Below are 19,825 nucleotides of genomic sequence, written 5' to 3' on the forward strand. Positions count from 1 at the left end.
TGCTGCTATGAACATTGGGGTACATGTATCTTTTAGAATTAGTTTTTTCAAAAGAGAGAACTACTTGAACACAAGGTCATTTATTTGATCAGAGGAGTTGTCATAGTTACATGTATCACATATAATGATTCACAATTACAGCCTAATCATCCAGTTGTTCCTCTGAATATAGCATATCCTTTTTTTCTTTTTAAAAACAGCATAATAATATATATCTTTTTTACTTTTAGATATGTCTTTTTGTAATTAAGATCACTTGAACAAAAATATATTTATTCTACTCTGACAATTTCTTAAGTTTTACTTCAGTTCTTTTAACTGTAGCTTAATTCAAGTGAAAATGAATTAAATACTTTTATGTTAATATGGAAAATATGATCTATTTTTCTAAAATAACTCATATTTCTTTATCTCAATGAAAATGGCTTTATTCTTTCATCTAATTATATAAATAATATTTACCCAACATAAAACTTTCAAAAGATATACACAGGTATAAACAAAGACACACACAAATAAAAACAAAGATTTCCCAGAGTCCCACCATCCTGGGAAAACCATTATTAACATTATGGTGTCTGTCACTTCATGTATTTCTTTAATTCATCAATCATGAAAGTAGCTTAAGTAAGTACATCAACCATGCCTTTTCCATCTATGTAGATACCTTGTGAAAATATTTTTTCAAAAAGTTGATAAAGGAAGCATTCTTTCTATTTGATAGTTTTGAATAGTTAAACATAATGCATTAAATACAAGAGCAAAATCCATATCTTGTAATAAACACAAAAGCTAACAGCTACACAACAGATGCAGCTTTTATTAACTGTTTCTACTGATTAGGGAAGGGAAATTGGTAACTGTAGGAAAGATCAGTGGGAACCAATCGTTATTAAAGATCTGTAACATGTCTGGATCTTTGACATCATCTCATTAATCTTCACAAAATCCTCTTCCTTGTGAGGAAATAAATACAATTTTATTTGTTTAGTACAAAAGTAGACATCACAATCTGGTGTCCACAGGATGAATCTAAGCCAAAGAGATGTTTTTAAAATATTTTAGTTACTTGCCAAATTTAAAAACCAGAGGATTAAACACAGAAATACATATATCCACCTTCTCTCAGAAATCAAAAGATCTAGGAACACTGAGCCTGAAAACAAGTGGCTTCCAGTTTGGACGAGGCACAGACACTCTAGATCTCCAAAACTCCAACCTGCCACTTTCACTCAGTTCAGTTTTGCCGGGTCCTTATAGGTTTGTAAATAGGTCCTTTGAGGTTTGTAATCTGGCTTTGAGAAAATTTTCCAGGTTTATACTTTTAGTAAGGCACTAGGTTAAAAATCAAAGCCAGATCTGTTTGTCTCCAAAGTCCTTGCTCTTATTTATTGCTCCAGTTTAAATATTTTTATGTATAAAGATGTAAATTGAAATTTTCCATAAATGACTCTGATTTGTCCCCTGCCTTTAAAGAATCACTGGTGTAAGCAGCATTTTTTCCAACATCAAATTTCATCACCATTTTTTAGCTCAATTATTTACTTTTCCCATATATTGTGTATAGACAAGTCAAAGTAAAGTTGGAGAACTATAAGTTAATGTCAATATGGTTCCACCTCATTTAGGTATACCCTGTAATTCTGTGAAGTGCACAGGTAACACTGAATAGCTTTGTTTAATTTCAGTGAAAGCTATAAATAATCCACTTTGTGGACAGATTCCCCTCATCAATATAATGAACCAAATCTCTACAGTGTTTAAACTTTTTATTAAAACTAATCCAGTTTGCCATGTCATCTCTAAGCATCTTTATGATTTAGGGAAGTTCCAAAGATACCCACAGTTAACATCTAAATATTACTGATATTATGGAGAAATATTTCAATATGTACACATTCAACACTGAGCATTATAAATATAAGTGCAAAGAGCAGATTTTCAGTCATGGGCACAAAGATATGCTCTTCAGCTTAAAGAAGGTAGCTTTGTCAAGATGGGCAGCTTAAACAAGTTCATCCCAAATAACCTGGAAACTACTATATCAACACTGAGGCACTTTGAAAGAGCTGGTCCTGTTATGAGCCATAGCAGTTGGTATGGCTACTATTTAAATATAGATGAACCAGGAAAACTAATGAAAGAATTACTTTGGTTGGCCTTAAGTCTTCTATACCCTCTGTGAACTCACTGCTTTTAAAATGAGTCCCAGATGGCTGGTTTTGTATTTCCTCATTTTTATGTTGGCAAACATGTATCTCCTTGTACTTAAATTAAAACCGTCTTACTATTAGAAAAGCTACTAGTTTACAAAACAAATGAAATGTAATTAAATAACATTTTCATGAGGTATAATCATAAAATATTGCTGTTGACCTCACAAAGAGGCAAACCTCACCATGTTCAAATATTATTACAGGCACTAAGTAGTAACACTGATCTCTCAAATATGTTTTCAAAAATTAGAGAATAGAGGTTCAAGTAAAAAGATCACCATTGCTAAATTAGGTTAATGGATTTTAAATTATTTTAGAAAGCCACATAAGCCCAGAATACTTTAATATGCTCCATAATAAGGTTACACTTTAAATGTTTTTCATGTATATAAGTTTTCAACAGCATATCATTAGTGTCATTTAACATAGTTAAAATGTATACAGATTCTTAAAAATAATATTTTGAGGAAAATCACAGTATTAATTAGAGTTAAATGTAACCTTTAAATCTTTCCGAGAACTCTGTAGTTCCAGGATTATGAGTATCTTGATAAAGTAGAAGCTTCTTTTAACTTCTTGATTTTTATTTTCTGTGGGTAGCCTGCATCTTCCTTAACAGTCTACCTGTAGTAACCACAAATTATCTAAAAACAATGGCCTAATAGCATATACTAAAATATTTTCTTATGAAACTTTTATATAAAACCACTCAGTATTCAAAAAAGGAGATTAAAAGTTAATTTGTTAACAATCTTTATTTTTAGACAATGTTTAAATTTTTTCTGTGTATCCAGTTGAAAACATTTATATAGTTCAATAGCTGCAATTACAGTTTTTCTGAGTTTCTTTCATCCCAATATTGTGAATAAGATAGATTTAAACTGCTTTAATTAGTATACTTAACTTTCTTATATACTTATATTAAGCATTAATAAACTTCTCTAGTTTACCCATCAAGTGACTTTCAAAGTTGTTTATATGACATAATTTCCATTTTAAAATAACAACTTCACAAAATATAAAAGAAATGTATTTATTGAAAATCCCTTTTAAAAACATAATATATCTTTATGTTTTTCAATTAATGATAAAATATAATACTTCTAATTTCTTCCTTCTCCTGATAAATGGTTGATGCTCATCCATGGATGAGTTAAGGGGAAGAAAATGCCAGTGTCCTTCTTCCTCAAAGCCTGAAATCTTAATTCTTTGGGTAATAGCACGGTGGTAGCAGTGATGTTAAAAACATAATGTCAATAAATTCCAGCTCCCAGATTGTCATAACAATAAATCAGAAACTATTTTAAGGATAATGGAGGCATGGGTACCTCACAAATTATTCATATGCCATAGTCAGATCTGATAATGTATGTCAAACACATAAGTGCAAAAATTCTTGGACCAGTGAACTATTATAATGCATTTTGTAGGCTACAGAGTACTGAGTGAATAAACATAGGATGAGTTAAAAAAAACTGGTCACACTCTTAGATCACAGTGTGAAAAAAAGAATCCAAAGGATCTCCTTGAAGTTTCCTAATATCTATGGGAAGAAATTAATATTCTGTTAATGACTAATTAAATCTTTACAAGTACTTGCAATAAATGAGAATCCGGAAAACATACGTGTCTGTTTAGTAATAAGAGTTTTATCTAGAATATTTGAAAGTGTGTGACTCTGAATTGGTACACACAAGAATGGAATGGCTTTTGTTTTCATTTTCTTTTTCAGGTAGAATCCAAAAATGGTCTGAGAGCAATCAAAGGTTGTGGTGAGGAACATGGATGTTGAAATGATAAAAATATGGGTTTGACAGCCAATTCTGTCCCTCATTAGCTCTTCAAGTTGAGTAAATTATTCAGCTTTACTAGATTTGGTTCAATTGAAGTAACATGAAATCATTCAATAATTAATGAACATCCATCTGTACCAGGCCTCATTCTAGGTGCTAGAAACTCAGCAAAAAACAAGACAGAGACAGTCGGTCCATGGTTTCTTAAGCTCTGGGTACAATTGTCAGGGAAGGGAAAATAATAACAAGTAAGCAAATAAGATAATTTGTATATATTTATATGATAGAAAGCAAGAAATAAAACTAAATTATGCGTTAGAGCCTGGGACCCTCTTTAGATGAGATATTATGGAAGGCCTCCCTGAGAAAGAGATATTTGAGGTAAAACTGGAAGAAAAGCCTGTGTGAAGATCAGGAGGCAGATTATTCTAAATAGAGGAAAAATCCATTCTATGAGGATTAAAATAATGATTGTACAAAGACTTAACATAGTGACTGATATATAAAGAAAATGCTCTACAATCAGTAACTCTAATCAAAAGGAAATATTTGCTTATTAATGATCTCTACATTATTTCTATATGGAGTATCTTTGAAAATAAAAGTCACATGGTATATAATTTACATCCATTATGCTCATCTCTTTGAGATGGGTTATGAAGGACTGTGGCATATAGTACTGATGACAATATTAATTCCATCACCACTGGTTCAATCCCCAGTACCTCCATTAAATATAAATAAATAAATACCCAGTTACCCCCCCAAAAAAATAAAAAATTAAAAAACGGTGAGCTTAGAGAAACTCATTTTCCTAACATCTATAACTAGAATTGGCCAGATGATCTCAGAGCTTCCCATATAGTTCTGAAAGTCCATGATTCTGATAATAGGAAAAGAAAATTATGTATGTATAAATATGATGAATATAAATGTCCTTGAAAAATAATGGGTCGTATAACCTGTCAATCTTTATAAAGACAGGCTTTGAGACTATTTGTCTAGGAATTGCAGTCCTAAAATATGAAACTCAGTTTCTTGGAAAATAAATGAAGAATGAAATATTCAGACTGGGAAGACCTGGAAAGAGGCCCTAGGAGATTTGTGGGGAAATCTGAATAGCCATCCAAACTAATCAAGTTTTATCCAAAATAAATATCCAGGCCTTTTGAAGTTTGCCAGCTCCTAATCAAAACCCCACTAAGTGCTTAGTATCTCAGACAGTTTTAAATAACATCAAACCAATTATCATGTAATACAGTGAGTAAGGCCAAATCTGGATTTTCTCTTACAGCTGCACAGACACAAAAACTTGTCTGAAGTAGCATTAGTAAGAATTTAAGATAATTTTAATTGCTCTTATGCTACTTTACTCTTAAAACCATCGTAGTGATTTTTTAAGGGGTTAAGATAATCAGTTTCCCATAAAAGCTGAACTATTAATGAAAACTATCAGGAAAATTAATAGTTAAGACTTTGCAAGCATTGCTTAACACTCTTTTGCAAATACACTGTAAAAAAAATTAAGGTTTACTAATGATGAAATGAAAGCCTTAATTGTCCAAGTTTCTTATGTCGTGTTGTTCTAGGTAGACAAATTTGAACCTAAAATAAATTAATAGTACTGCTTTGATCTTAATGCATTTCATTCTCTCAAAATTATAACAATACTTTGTCACAGTAGAAGCTGTGATATGAATCAGCATTCTGCAGCTATGGTGTGAATCAGGTTGTTGGCCAATTTTCTTGAAAAAGAACTTCAAAATCTCAACAAAACGATGAAAGTATTATAAGATAATCTCAACACATCTTTTATCAATTTAATTTGACATGAAATAAATATATTACAACAATATGCTAGTACTGTCATTTTTTCCACTTTTAATCAACTCACTTTTTTTCCTTGAAACAAAATTAATGAAATGTCAGAATGGAAAAACATTCCATTTTATTGAAGGAAAAAAAAATTCAGTCTTACTGAAACACACATGTTCTCATTTTCCCCAATGCAAGTTCCATATGTACATTATGTTTAGATGAGGGGGAAAAAAAGAAAAGGGGAGTCTGTGCACGTGTGTGCATAAACTTATCTAGAAAGGCAAAGGAAAAAGCATTGGAAACTCTGAGGAGATGGTGGCCATGTCATTGACTTCTTTATCAAGGGGCACCTGCCAGGGTGTGGAAGATGGCAGAACTTAGATGGTACTAAGGAGCCTCTCAGTCACTGTTATATTGCTCTATTTGTTTTCTCTACATAGCATTTATTCAATATTTTCTTGCTTATTTAATTATTACTTATTTGTTGGTTGGTTGATATCTATCTCCCTCCATCAGAATGTAATGTTCATGACAGCAATTATCTTAGCTCTCTTGTTCACCACATATCCTCAATGGCTGGAATGTAATTGGCCTTTGATTTGGCAATGAATGAATGCATTGCTAACCACCAACAAAATTGACAACCATGAAACTTCAAATATGTAAGAAGGAAAAGGGATAAACTAAAACTTGATCAAACTAGAAAAATTTTTAAGTAAACAAAAATAAAATAACAGCAAAAATGAGATAGAAGAAATACAAACAAGTATTTCAACTATTTCAAGTTATATATAAAGGGTTGCTTTCCCTACCAAAAGACAGATAATCAAACTGTGTTTTATTTTTAAAGCAGCTCTTTGAAAACTACATCTAAAACAGTGACAAGGAAAGATTGAAGATAAAAAATGAGTAAATGCAAGCAGAATAAAAATAAGATTAGATATTTAATATTTTGTATTCATAATTAATTAATGTTAAAGTGAAATTTAAAGCTAATGACATTGAAATAGAAAAGGGGGACATTTTAACATATTGGCAAATGGCATAATCCATCAAGAAGGTATCATAGTAATACATTTTTTAAGCAAAAAGCAACATGAAAATTTTTCAAAATTAGGAACTCTTCAGATAAAAAGATTAACTTCATTAAAATATAATTATAGGAAACCATTTTATTACATCTTTTTCAGAATTTTAACAGTGAACTGTTAAAATATCAAGAATATTAATTATTGAATTAATGTAATTAATTGAATATATATAAAATAGTGTGTTAAAAATAGAACATGCATTCTTATGTTCATAGAAATTAAAAACATGCATCAATTTTATAACACATTTTAAAAATACTAAAATTGTTCAAAAAGAAATTTCATAGGTCATATTCTTTAAATATAATCCAAGTTTATATTAAAGGAAAGAGTTTTATAAATTAAAAAGTTTCCATGAATCCAAGAGAAAAAAAAAATCATAAGTTATTTAAAAAGTAATTAGCAACATTACACTAATTTATATGGGCACACAACTAAAATAAGACTCAGATGATAGCTGAGTTGCCCTTATCATCAAATAAAAATAATATAAAATCTTTACTTTGAGGAAAAGTAAAAAAAAAAGTATAATAAACCACAACAGGAATGATAATGGCATTATTAAAAGGAAAGTTGAAATTATTGAAAAAGAAAGTAGAGTAAACAAAGGAAATTACCTATGAAAAATGAGAAAATCTGGCCAAACTAAAAATCATAGAAGATATTAGAAATATAAAGGCCTATTAAAAATTTTTTTTTACCAATTGAAACAAATTTTAGCTTCATTTTATAACGGTTTTAAAGAACAAATACTTCATATGTATTAAACTACTCTGAATTATAGAAAAAGTCCTCTAATCTAATTTATTAGATAGCCAACCTGGAGTCTAAAATCTAATTAAAGATAATTCAAAAGGAAAGAGAAAGAGAGAGAGTGATCAAGGAATGGTAGGATATGTGCATAAAAATAGGTATATTGATTTTTTGAAAAACTGCCCTACTGTTACTAAAGAGCTTCACATTTTAACATTCCTACCAACAACGCATGAGGATTCCAATTTTTCCACATCTCCATCAACACCTGTTATTGTCCATGTTTTATTATAATCATCTGAATAAATGCAGAGTGGTATTGTGGTTTTGATTTGCATTTAACTAATGACTAATGATTTTGAGCATCTTTTTTTGTGTGTTTTTTGGGATATTTTTGTATCTCTTTTGGAGAAAAATATTTCTCACCCTTTTAAATTACATTATATTATATTTCTTTGTATTGTTGAGTTGTAAGAATTCTTTGTATATCCTAAATACTAGTTCCTAATGATAAAGCTCAATTTATCTATCTTGTTGTTGTTCCTTGTGCTTTTGATGTCATGTCTAGAAAACTGTTGCCTAATCCAAAGTCACAAATATTTATTTCTCTGTTTTCTTCTAAGATTTTTATCATCTTAGCTCTTACATTTAGGCTTTATGAAGCACATTGAGTTAACTTTTGTATATGCTGATTTTAAATGGTCAATATTCAGTTCTCCAGATTAACATTTTATTCACATGGAATATTCCTACACATTTCTACAGTCTTACAGTTTGTACTGCTACTGTCTCCTGATTAAGGAGACGAATATAGGGGGAAAGATTTTGACAAATATCTCCACTTACAGAATCAGCTAAAACTTTTTTTTGACCTTTCATTCTACTCTGAAATTTTAAGGTGGATTAGACAATGTAAGGTATTCTGATAGAGCAGTGCGATGAAGGTAGATAGATCTTTTATTATTTTACGTGTGTACTTTTCTCACAAATCCCTCAACTTTATTGCCTTCTGTACTGGCTCATATCCCTTGAGGAAACACTATAGAACATAAAGAATGAAACATGTGACTTATGTTCCAAGAAATATTTGTATTCATCATCTCAGAAAAAAAGATGACTCTTAAAAGGTTCAGTTGTTTTTCAAAATATTTGGAAAAACCCTGTCAAGGTATACTAGAAACAAAGGAATCAAAATTGAGGGTGCCAAGTCTGCTTTATTTTGAAGTATTTGTTTACTCTTACCACTGAAAACTAGGTCTTTCCCCAAACCACAATTTTATTAGCTTCAAGTTAGGGTGGCAGTTTTAGAACACTAGGCAAATTACTTACAAGAACATTCTGAGAGCCACATAGGATCATTGTCTTTATATTTAACTGAAAAAATGTGCAGAAAAAAAATCTGCCAGATATTTCTTGTTTCATCAGTTCCACTGGATTTCTAAGACTTTCCTGTTGAATATTCCTACTTATGGCTTGGAAACATTGTTCTTTTCTAATGTGCTTAACTTCTTTTGAGGTTTCATGTATTTAATGGATTTTGTCTTTTTCTTTATTCTCAATAGCACTCACTTTTTTGGCCGTGATTTCCCTATTATTTTGTAAGATTTCACTTGGTTTTCAGTCACTGTAAATAACCTCTTTTATATACCAAGACATTTGATCAATTAGAATATCAGTTTCAAAATTTATGAAACTTGGAGTTTTTTCTTGCTTAGTCTTTTCTTTCTAGCAATTGGCTACTCTGTTATGTTTTAGTAGTCTATAAATCAGGAGGAAAATGTATACTTTAATGTCTCTCACTGAGTCCAATTTGGCTCTCAGAACCAGGACTCTTTCCCATAGAAGTCAAACTTAGACTTTTAATTTCCTTTACCTCATTCCTTGACCCAATTCAAAATAAAATAGTAGTCTTTTAAGTCCTACAAACTTACTATACCTAATGTTTGACCTGAATAAAATATAACGAAGTTTGTTTTCCCAAGCAAAATGGGACACAGGGCTCATATCTTGCATTGGAATTTGTTTCTGATTAATTAGACCTCTGCACCTTTTTCTCTTCTTCTGTCTAACCCTGAACCCTTTTGAAGCTTTACCTAAACTTCTTTACAGTATATATCTGTAGATTACAAACAGTAGAAAGCCAAATAATCCTGGTATTTTTTAGATTAAGGGACCCCTTTTTATAACTCATAAATCATAGATTGTTTAATGTTCTTGTTATTTGTCTCAAAGAAAGAAATGGAGAAGAACCAATTTATAAACAATTCTTTACTTCTGTTAAGTCCATTTAAGGATCATAGAGTTAAAGGCAGGCAAACTGATGAAGCATTATTCAAAACTATCTCTCATATCTGTAAGGTACACCCAAATATTCAAAGAATTTCTCTTATTATCTTCCAAATAACTAAAAATAATTTTCTTACGCCATACTCAGACCTTTATACTTATATTGAAACATCAGCAATTCTAAATCATGAAAAATTTAAATGAAACTTTCAAACAAAAAGAGACCTTAGCAACCCAATCAATCTCTTTTAAATGAATAAATGGAGATTCAGAAGTCTAAAGACTTGTCAAGATCACACATAATGTTCAAACACAAGTTGCTAAAAATTATAGAAGTGTTCTATCTCATCAGTCTTCCTATTGTACAATGAAGTGTCTCTTAAAGTTAGAATATGTTTCACACATTAGAAAGCATGAAGACATAAACAGGAAAATAACTCCAATTGAAAAACTCCTAGCTATAAAACCACAGGTTTATGAATTTTGCTAGCATGAAAATACTCAACAAAAATAAGAAATATAAAACTTAAAATTGCAGCAATTTCTAAATAAAAGTACAGCTATTTCTAAGTATAAGTGAAATATTTGAAAGAATCTTAAATCTTGTTTCTTATTACTTAAAAGATTCTTTTCGAAGTTGACTAAACTTAAAATTTTAGGTCAGCCTTCTACTTCTTTGCCTGCCTCTGTTCTTTTGGGGAAAAAAAAATCTTTCCCATTACCTGAAATAGAACAACTCAGATGTTGTCTAGTGTTAACTATAACTCCAAAACTATGCACTATCTGTAATGCTCATGTATTATATACAATACAGTGTGTATTTTTTTAAAATCAATAATTTTCCATTGGTAATCCTATTTCCATTAAAAGGAAAATATCTAGAGGGGAGGGTATGGCTCAGTGGTAGAGTGTGTGCTTAGCATGCATGAGGTCCTGGGTTCAACACCTAGTACCTCCATTAAAATAAGTACCTAATTGCCTCCCCCCAAAACAACAACAACAACAAAAAAGCAAAAAATAAATAAAAAAAGGAAAAATATCTATTATTCTGGGGCTTGTACTGAGGAAAAAGCATTTTAGAAAAATTATTTTTCCCCACAATAGTTCCACAATTTTGCCCGACTACTATTTTGGCTTAAACATGGAACCACAAGATTAAAGTCTAATGTTTATAGTCTTTCATTTTAATTTCATTTCTCTGGACTGCCTATAATCCCTTCTAATCATTTCAGCCATGGCAGTTTTACCACCTGTGATGATGCCTGTTCCAACATTCAGGCTTTGTATGTGTAGCTGTGTTATTCTACTGGTTTGGCACATTTGTGTCATATTATCAAGCCTGAGTTTTCTCAGTGGGCCTTCTTTGAGCTTTGTAGTCATTAACTTAAAGTACTGCTTCTCGCTGAAATGTTAGTTCTGTCCAGACAGTCCACTGTAATCCTGTTCTATGTATTATTCTTCTTTATGAGGGAGAAAATTTCAAATATGCATGAAACAAACCTCCATTTGCCTTTCAACCTTATATCTAAGAGAAAGCGTGAGCAGTTCCATCCTATTAAGTAATATTTATTATAAAGGTATACTTTTTAATATAAAGATATACTAAACCAAGACCTATCAAATAAGTAAAAGCATGTTGGTTATTTCTAAATCAAAAACAGGATAAAGGCTCTTCTAGAAGGATATTTATCAAGTCAAGAGATTGAACAAAGTACCTGAGATTCAGTTTAGGAAATCAAAGTAAAGAATTAAACTATGAGCAGAAAAAACTATGGAAGAATTTAAGCTTCATGTTTCAATAAGACCTCGAGACATTCAAAATACTAATATCAACTGCTTTTCAAGATTGGTTTACAAATTCAAAGAAATATATTCCACAAACTACCAGAGCCTACTACTTCATTTTGCAGAAGTCATACATGACCTGTCGCACTTGTCACTGCAGAGAAATTGTAGAATGATTCAGAGGAAAGAGACAGGGAAGTCTGGAAATCGACGGGTGAGGGTTTTCCAGCTTGCTACTCTTGCTCTTCTCGTGGGATTCAAAGTGGCAGCTGCCCTGACTGATATTAATGTGTCATTTTCAAATGCCAGTGTGATCCACTGCATCTGATATCTTTCCCAGTGATGGAATTATGGGGACCTAGTCCAATGAGCATTAGGAAGACACAAGATTTGACTATAATGCTGAGTGCCTCAGGGGGACACACTTGACAGGAAGCTCAAAATCCAGGAGCTTTAAAGAAAGCCTATCTGTAGTATTACACAGATTCAAAATACTTTTGAAGCTCCTGGTCAAATTATAGGAAATTAAATATTGTCAGGATGATAATCACAGTAATTTAAACCTGTAAAAATCCTTGAATGCAATTAGTAATAGGATAACAATGAAATAAAATGCCTCTAGTATTCTCTAGAAATCAACTATCTCCAAATAAATATTTATATAATGCTAAATGATCAATAACATTAATGTGGTAGTTTCTCTTAACCTGCCTCAAACTCTTCTGAATTTGTATAAAAGAACATTTCAGAATCAAAGTTATTTTTAATGATTGAGCAGCTAATCAAGCTTTAACAAAAGCCACTGCCATCTAGATAACAAAATCCAAAAGCCCTTCAAGACTAATATGGTGATATCAACCCTGAATCTTTCCTAATGAGGCCCTTGTAAGTCTTAGACCTATTTTTCTAAGCTTGAAATCTATATGGATCTGTCAGAGTTCGTCCTTTTAATTGAAATAATACTTTATATTTTGCACTTAAAGTGTTAGGAAGAGTCTCTGACATTAAAAACTCAGTGTCGGTGTAAAAGGAACTTTATAAAAGACCCTAAAACAGTTCTTCAACTCACAGAAGACAAGAATAGCCTGTGGAGATTCAGGGGAATGCTTTTAATAATTCATCCTTCTATTGTGTAACCTTTAAATTATTTAACTCCAAATATTTGGTCCATTTCTAGACCACATTCATTCAACTACATGTTCTTCATCCTATTTCTACAAAGTGATTCAAAGTCCATGTACATTTTTAAATGATTATAACACATGTGGAAATGTGGTCATCTGTAATCTACCCTGTGCCTAAACAGTACTGACCACCTAGAAGTTAATCAAAGGTTGGACTCTATTCTCATCATGACTGGTCAACTTGTTAGTGTGCTCGTGGTCACCCTGAAACAAACAATATGAAGTCAAAGTGTTAAGGACTAAACATTTGTTTTGAAACCCTTAATCAGTAAAAGCTAAAATTTCATAATGACAAATATGAATATTTCATTTTAAAAGCTAAAACAATATCTACATGTGAGATTTGTTATGAAAGGTTTTCAGTTTTCTCTGTGTACATTTGTGTAGACAAGACAAAACATTAGGTCATCTCTGAAGAAAGGTAATTGAAAAGGTCCTATGCTCAGGCCCACACTACAAAAGCCAACTAGAATGCTTTGTAGGGTCATGTTATAACTCCATACGTTGACTTGGCAACACTTAAATTTTAAATTTTGATGAATTGACCCTTCATATACTTTTTCTCCTCTTTCTCCTTCATAAAAGTCATTGTTATCATTAAGAATTAACCAAGCTGTACTTTCATGAAAATAAAAAAATACTTATAGATAACTGTTCTCAGATGCATGCTTTAGGTAGGAAAATCACTTCCTTAAACCAAGATTTCAAACTTTTCAAAGTCACAAAACTTTACCATGTGTCTTATTTTTGCAATGTCTTCACCTGAAAAGTGAAAATATACATATACTCATTGTGTCAAAATCAGTTAGAACTGGGGGTTTTAATGTAATTATTTAGCATTTGGAGTTGTTAAAGATTATGTACAATGGATTTTTTTATCTTATATGATTTGTGAACTTTAGTCTTGTGTGCTAAAGAGTCCAATAGTTACCAGTTGCTTTTTTCACACTAGGATTGCATAAGGTGTTTGATTTAAATTACAGCAAATGTTTTCCAAGTATGTTTTCTGTGCTGTTCTTTTACATTACATATGCAGAATACTAACTTAAATAAGTGCTATGTCCTTGGAGGAGAATATTGTTTGATATTTAAAAGAAAGTTCAATATATGCTAACTGAGAGAGGGAAATAGCTCCATGGTAGAGCATATGCTTAGCATGCACAAGGTCTTGGGTTCATTCCTTAGTACCTCCATTAAAAAAATATATAGATACGCTAACACACAATCAACTTTTATTTCCTAAGTAAAAATTTAGAAATCAACATTAAAATGTTTTACTTTTGGAACCATAAAAACAATGATGGTAGCAATGAAGGTATAAGGTACTGCAGGTTTATTTTCATATTTAGGTGCTAAATGGTAAAATTTGGTGTTGAAATACCAGAGAGGAGCATCTAGGAATGGTCCTGCTTTGTAGTTTGGCTTGTATAGTGCAAGACACCCATAAGTGCAGGAGGACAATGTAGACAGCACCATAAAATACAGAGAGGAAAATTTAAATACTGGGCAGTAATTGATGAATCTGGTAAATAATAACATCGCTATTAACATGGTAGCACTTTTTACCCTCCAGTCCATACTCACTTCTCCCCCACCTTCACTACACTCCCAGGGCAGAAGAGCAAATGGGACTTGTCTGTGTCTTCAGAATAAGGAGTGAGTTACAATTGTCTCAACAAGTTTGAAGCCATGTAAATTGTCAGGACCCAAAAGAGGCTCACAAAATAAGAACTTGATTTTGATTTTTAAAAAGAAAAAAACTGTGAAATAAAGCACAGGCAAGACTCAGGGAGCGGTTCAGATGCAGAACTTTCTGAAATTCACTAAAGCAAGAGGGATTTTTTATAGTATGACCATGGCTGAGGACCTAGATGGGACGATTTGTTAGAATGCTGACTCAGAAAATTTCCCAATAATTTTTTCATGTTAACATGTACATGCAAGAGTTTTACATAAATTTTCTCCTTAAAGAGTAATAAGATGGAAGTAGCCCTACCTTATATTAAAACATACAATAACGCTACTGTAATTAAGAGTTTAGTGTTGATATAAGGACAGATATAATCAATAAAACAGATAAAATACCATGAATATTTAATATTAATTTAAATAATATATTACATAATATAAAAAGGTCAAATGAACAAGGAGAGAAAATAACTTTCCATAAATGGCTCTGAGACAATTAGCTACTTGGGGGAAAAATAATTTCAGATCATATTTACATATCATAAGCCAAAATGAATTTCAAGCAATGAAAATTATGTTAAGATAAAATGCTAGAAGAAAATAGTGACTTTTTACTAACACTTGAATAGGAAGGGCACTCTAAAGTTTGAATTAGTGAGAGAAATCATAAAGAAGCAATTTATTTGACTACGGAAAGGTCAAATTTCAGTGCATAAGAAATAGCAAAAACAAACGTAAGGTGACTTAACTCTTTGAAGGGATTGAATTCTCATCTTCAAACACAGGGCAGATTAAGCATTCTTCCAAAAACTCAGTTTCATCTTTTTCAAGTCACCAAACTTGTTCTATAGATGCTGCGAGATAAGAGTTCTGGTTCCCTGTTTATGATTTACAACTCTTTCTGCTGACAGAGAATGTACAAATAAAAAGTAATTTAGAGGTATAGCTCAATTAGGTAGTAGTATAATATAATCTTCTTAGAAAATATATGAGGTACTCTTTTAGCTTATACAGTTAATTTTCACTGGATACTATCTGTTACAATACAAATTGTGCAGACAGCAATAACCATTATAATAGTCCACTTCTTCAAGTCAGGAGTCTTGTAATTCTCAGTAGGAGTCATTTTAGTTTTCATTTCTCTTCCTTGGAGAACACCTTTTGTATTCTGTATTTTGTATATATAGTAGGGAACTTTTAAAAGATGTTTAAGAAAAAGCATCCTTCTCTAACTACAGAAGGGATTTCATACATTAAGGGAAACTGTTCTTTTTGCATAGACCTTTGCCACATGAATATCAAATTAAGGATGTCCACCTGACATTGTTTTATAAAGCTATATTAATTTAACACATGCTAGACCAAAGGCAATCAAAGCAATCTTCATAATAAATGATGCTTTGCTTTTACTTTTACCTGTATTTCAAGACCAGAGTGTGAATTCAACTTCAGATTTATGAAACAGCTTGATTAACAATCATTATAGGAATTCATGAATCTATAATAAGAATAATCACTAATCAAGCATGCAAATATGTAGCAGACACAGTGCTCAAGAGTTTACTGTACTTTACCATAATCTTATGAGTTATGGACTCTCATTGTCAGCATTTCAGGGATGAGAAAACTGAAGCTTAGCATGGTTAAGTAATTTGCCCAGTCACACAGGTGACAAATGGTGAAGCTAAATCTAATTCCAGAACTCAAGTATTTAATTACTACTTTGTTTTAGACATTCTCACCCACCATACATTGACTTAAAATAATGGAAGCCTACTTCATTTAAGAAAATTAAATTTAAAACAGTTTCCATGATGCCCAGCAGTAAAACAGAAAGGATAAATGCAGTCCATTTTCAAAACATTTTCTAAATTACATTCAATCAGTTACTACATGTAAAAATATCTAAATAAGGGCATGAATTTGTAGATTTAGTCTACATATTGGAATCAAATTTTGGAGGTCATTTGAAAACCATTCAATTATAGGAAAATTATTGATCATTTGGGTTTTTGTGATTATTCCTTATTCAATTACTAAGAAATTTTCTATAAGTATATGCTGAAGTATTAATAGTTACTCTTTCTTTCACTCACAGAACTTCGATTTAAAGTGAAATCCCGTATGCAATTTCCTTTATATTATACCATGGTATCTCACATAATTTCATATAGGTATCAAACAGCAGGATATTAGCCCTTTAAAAGTAAAGATTTGTTTTCATTCAGGGAAAAAAGTTTCTTCTTTTCATAAAAAGCGAAAAAAAAGTGATCCCCAAGCACAAAGAATTTATTTTAAAAATCATTGCGTATTAGCAGAATTATTTTTCCTACACATCTATTATCTGATGCTAGCATGCTTTTTCAGCAGTACCACCCTTTCTGTTAGAATTCTTATTTTTGGATGAATGATCAGTTGTTTCATGTTGATTTTTCCCAGCAAGCTGTAGGTTCACCCCAGCTTCAAAAATTTTTAAAACTCTGAGCAAAGGTTCCATAGGCGAAGTCAGGATATGAGCTTTCAAACACAAACAGTGCAACTCTGTAGGACACTGCTCAAGAATTTGAGAAACGTACTTTGTGAGAGAAGTAAGGCTGTGGCATCTATGGTTGTTTGCAAACCTGAACTAAAATCGTGATTGAAATCCAATATAAATGACTATACTTAACTCTCGTATAAGACTTCTGATATACTAAGTTTATTTAGTTTACCAAAATTTACACTGACTAAATACATAGTATTAGCTCTGTTACAAAAGAAATTAAGTCAGAAGCTTGGAACAAGTTGTTCAGGAGGACCCAAGATGGACATACAGCTTCTAGTCTTCTAACCCTAAGTCAGTAATGCTGAGGGTATCCCTCTAGTCAAATATTGAAAACATGCAGATTTCCCTCAATAGGCTGGATTTATTCCATGTCTTCTTTCCAAAAGAAATTGAAATTGAGTGTTTAAGAATTTGAACAGAGTGGAAAATGTATAAAATTATTTGACATACGTTTGCATAATTATCATTTCCTCAGAGAAGTCTGGTGAAAGTAAAACCACATTTATTTCCTTTGGCCTTTGCAGACTCTGCAAGGACTTAACCAGTTGCTCCCTAAACTAAGAAAATACAGGCTGGAGTGAATCTTGTGTCCTGCACATGACTCACAGGGGCTTTACACCAAAATGATACCAGCATCAGGACTCCATTGCTCTCCATTTATAACAATCATGCTACAAAGTAAGTAAAACATCCTACCTCCCTCTTACAAAGATCTTTCATTTTTCCCTCAGCTAAATGCCCCTCATCTATTCCATTAATCTATCATAAAAACATTTCCTGTATTGACTGCAATATGAAACTTCATTACAAATGGGTTTACATTCAGTGGCAGAGAATTTATCCTCTAGTTTCCTTTCTCTTACCCTTCCTTTTAGGAACACTCCTCCTCAAGATATGATTACTCAGCTAGAGTTTCCTAGCATTCATTGCAGCTACGTGTAACCTGGGGTTTGTTTCTTGCTAATGATAACAGCAAGAGATGTGTACAATTTCAGCCTTCTGTCTTTAAAAGAGAGTATCACTTGCCTTCTACTTCTCTTTCCCAGATCTGAGTCTATTAAGCAAACAGTGGTGAGCCAGTGCTCACTAGGCAATCAAGGCGAGGACAACCTTAGGGAATAGCAGAGCAGCAATATAAAAAGAATCTGGGTTCCTGTATGACTCAGCAGCCTCCTTGTGGATAATTACATTAAACATCTGCTTTGTTTGAGCCACTGTGTTTTAGGATTTCTTTGCCACAGCCTCTTGTCTGTATCCCAGAACACAAGTATTCAAATTAGAACTCCTTTCACTTCATTTCTACTACTTTTGTATGTGCTGAAACATTGCTGCTGGTGACAGTTTTGCCCACGTATGTAGCAAAAGACTATAGTGGGTTTAGTGTTGTTTCTCCTTTTGGACAAACAAAAGCTATTTTGTGGTATATACCTGAGCCACTGGGTTTTTACAAACTTGGGGGCATCCAGGCTGCTACCGCTTAGCTCCATGATACTGGTTTTTAATCATTTTATTATACCACCAACATTATTTCAAGTTTTTATTCACTATGTTCTTATACTGAATCTTATTTCTGCCTTTTTGATTATCATCATTGAACATTTATTTGTGTGTCTATTATCCATTATCTGTATGTGTCTGACCAAGAGCAATTTGGCATTAGTATTGATTTCACTGATACTCACCAAATTTCCTGACAACTGATACATCCTCCCAAGCTCTCCTACTGGACTAACGCTAGATATACAAGACCTATAGCAGCAATGTTGCTGCAGGTGTTAGCCCAAGTTACTGTGGCCCCAGCATACACATATTTGTATGTGTACTGATGTAAGGTTTGTTGATAATGTTCTACAACCTGAATTTAGTGCAAACAAAAAGATAATTCTTTTTTGTTTCTTAATCCTTTTTATTTAAAAGGCGAAGTTTGAAGTCTCAATGAAATGATGCACAACTGAATTGTAAAAGTCTTACATAGTATCTGTGATTTCCAGTCTTTCTTAAAACTAGAAAAAAAAAGCCTAATGCTTTTCATTTTTGATCTCACAAATCAGAGTATTTTCAAAGATAAAAGAACCTAAAGTACTTCTTTTCTAAGAATTTTAAAACTGTGTTCCTGATACCCTACAACTCCAGAGAAATAAAATATGCCTGAAGTGGGGTTGGTGACGGAAGCTGAGTGGCAGGGACGAGAGGCTCCCTACCCTTCTTCAAATGAAGCAGCTTTCCTTTTCCCTTAAAAATGTTAGGGTTCAGTTTGAGATTTCATTTTTGAATGAGTTTCCTAATATTTGAAAAGTTCCAGTCTAGTCCAAATCAAATGAGAGAACTAAGAGCTCCAGAGAGTAAGAATTACGTATGAAGTGAGAGCTGATTGGTGGTGAAGCTAAGATGGGATCCTAGTCTTTTGACATCTTACCCAGAATTTTTTACCAAAGTTACAGAGATTATTTAATAAAACGTGGGCACTCAACCGCACACAGTTAAAATGACGCAGCTACTCTGGTACTCATGTGATTAATAGCAGTTTCAATATCAACTTCAAATTTCCCTATGTTTTCCATCTGGCTTATAGTTCAGAATAATGCTAAATGTTTTAATTTATTAATTCAGCAGTTAAGATTAGTATTGATATTTTTCCACTTTAGGAAAAGCAACTTTTTTAATT

The 19,825-nt window shown here is 32.1% G+C and overlaps 1 protein-coding gene across 1 annotated transcript in view; it reads left to right on the forward strand.

The window, feature by feature from the left end:
* The window catches only part of HSF2 (heat shock transcription factor 2), a 165,853-nt gene that overhangs the window by 19,148 nt on the left and 126,880 nt on the right, over positions 1 to 19,825 (forward strand). Inside the window, exon 3 of the mRNA XM_072965811.1 lies at positions 17,685 to 17,838. The gene's annotated coding sequence lies outside the window, so the exon portion shown is untranslated. The remainder of the gene's footprint in view (positions 1 to 17,684; positions 17,839 to 19,825) is intronic.

The sequence above is a fragment of the Vicugna pacos genome, chromosome 8 (genome assembly GCF_048564905.1).
Source record: "Vicugna pacos chromosome 8, VicPac4, whole genome shotgun sequence".
Taxonomy (NCBI): Eukaryota; Metazoa; Chordata; class Mammalia; order Artiodactyla; family Camelidae; genus Vicugna; species Vicugna pacos.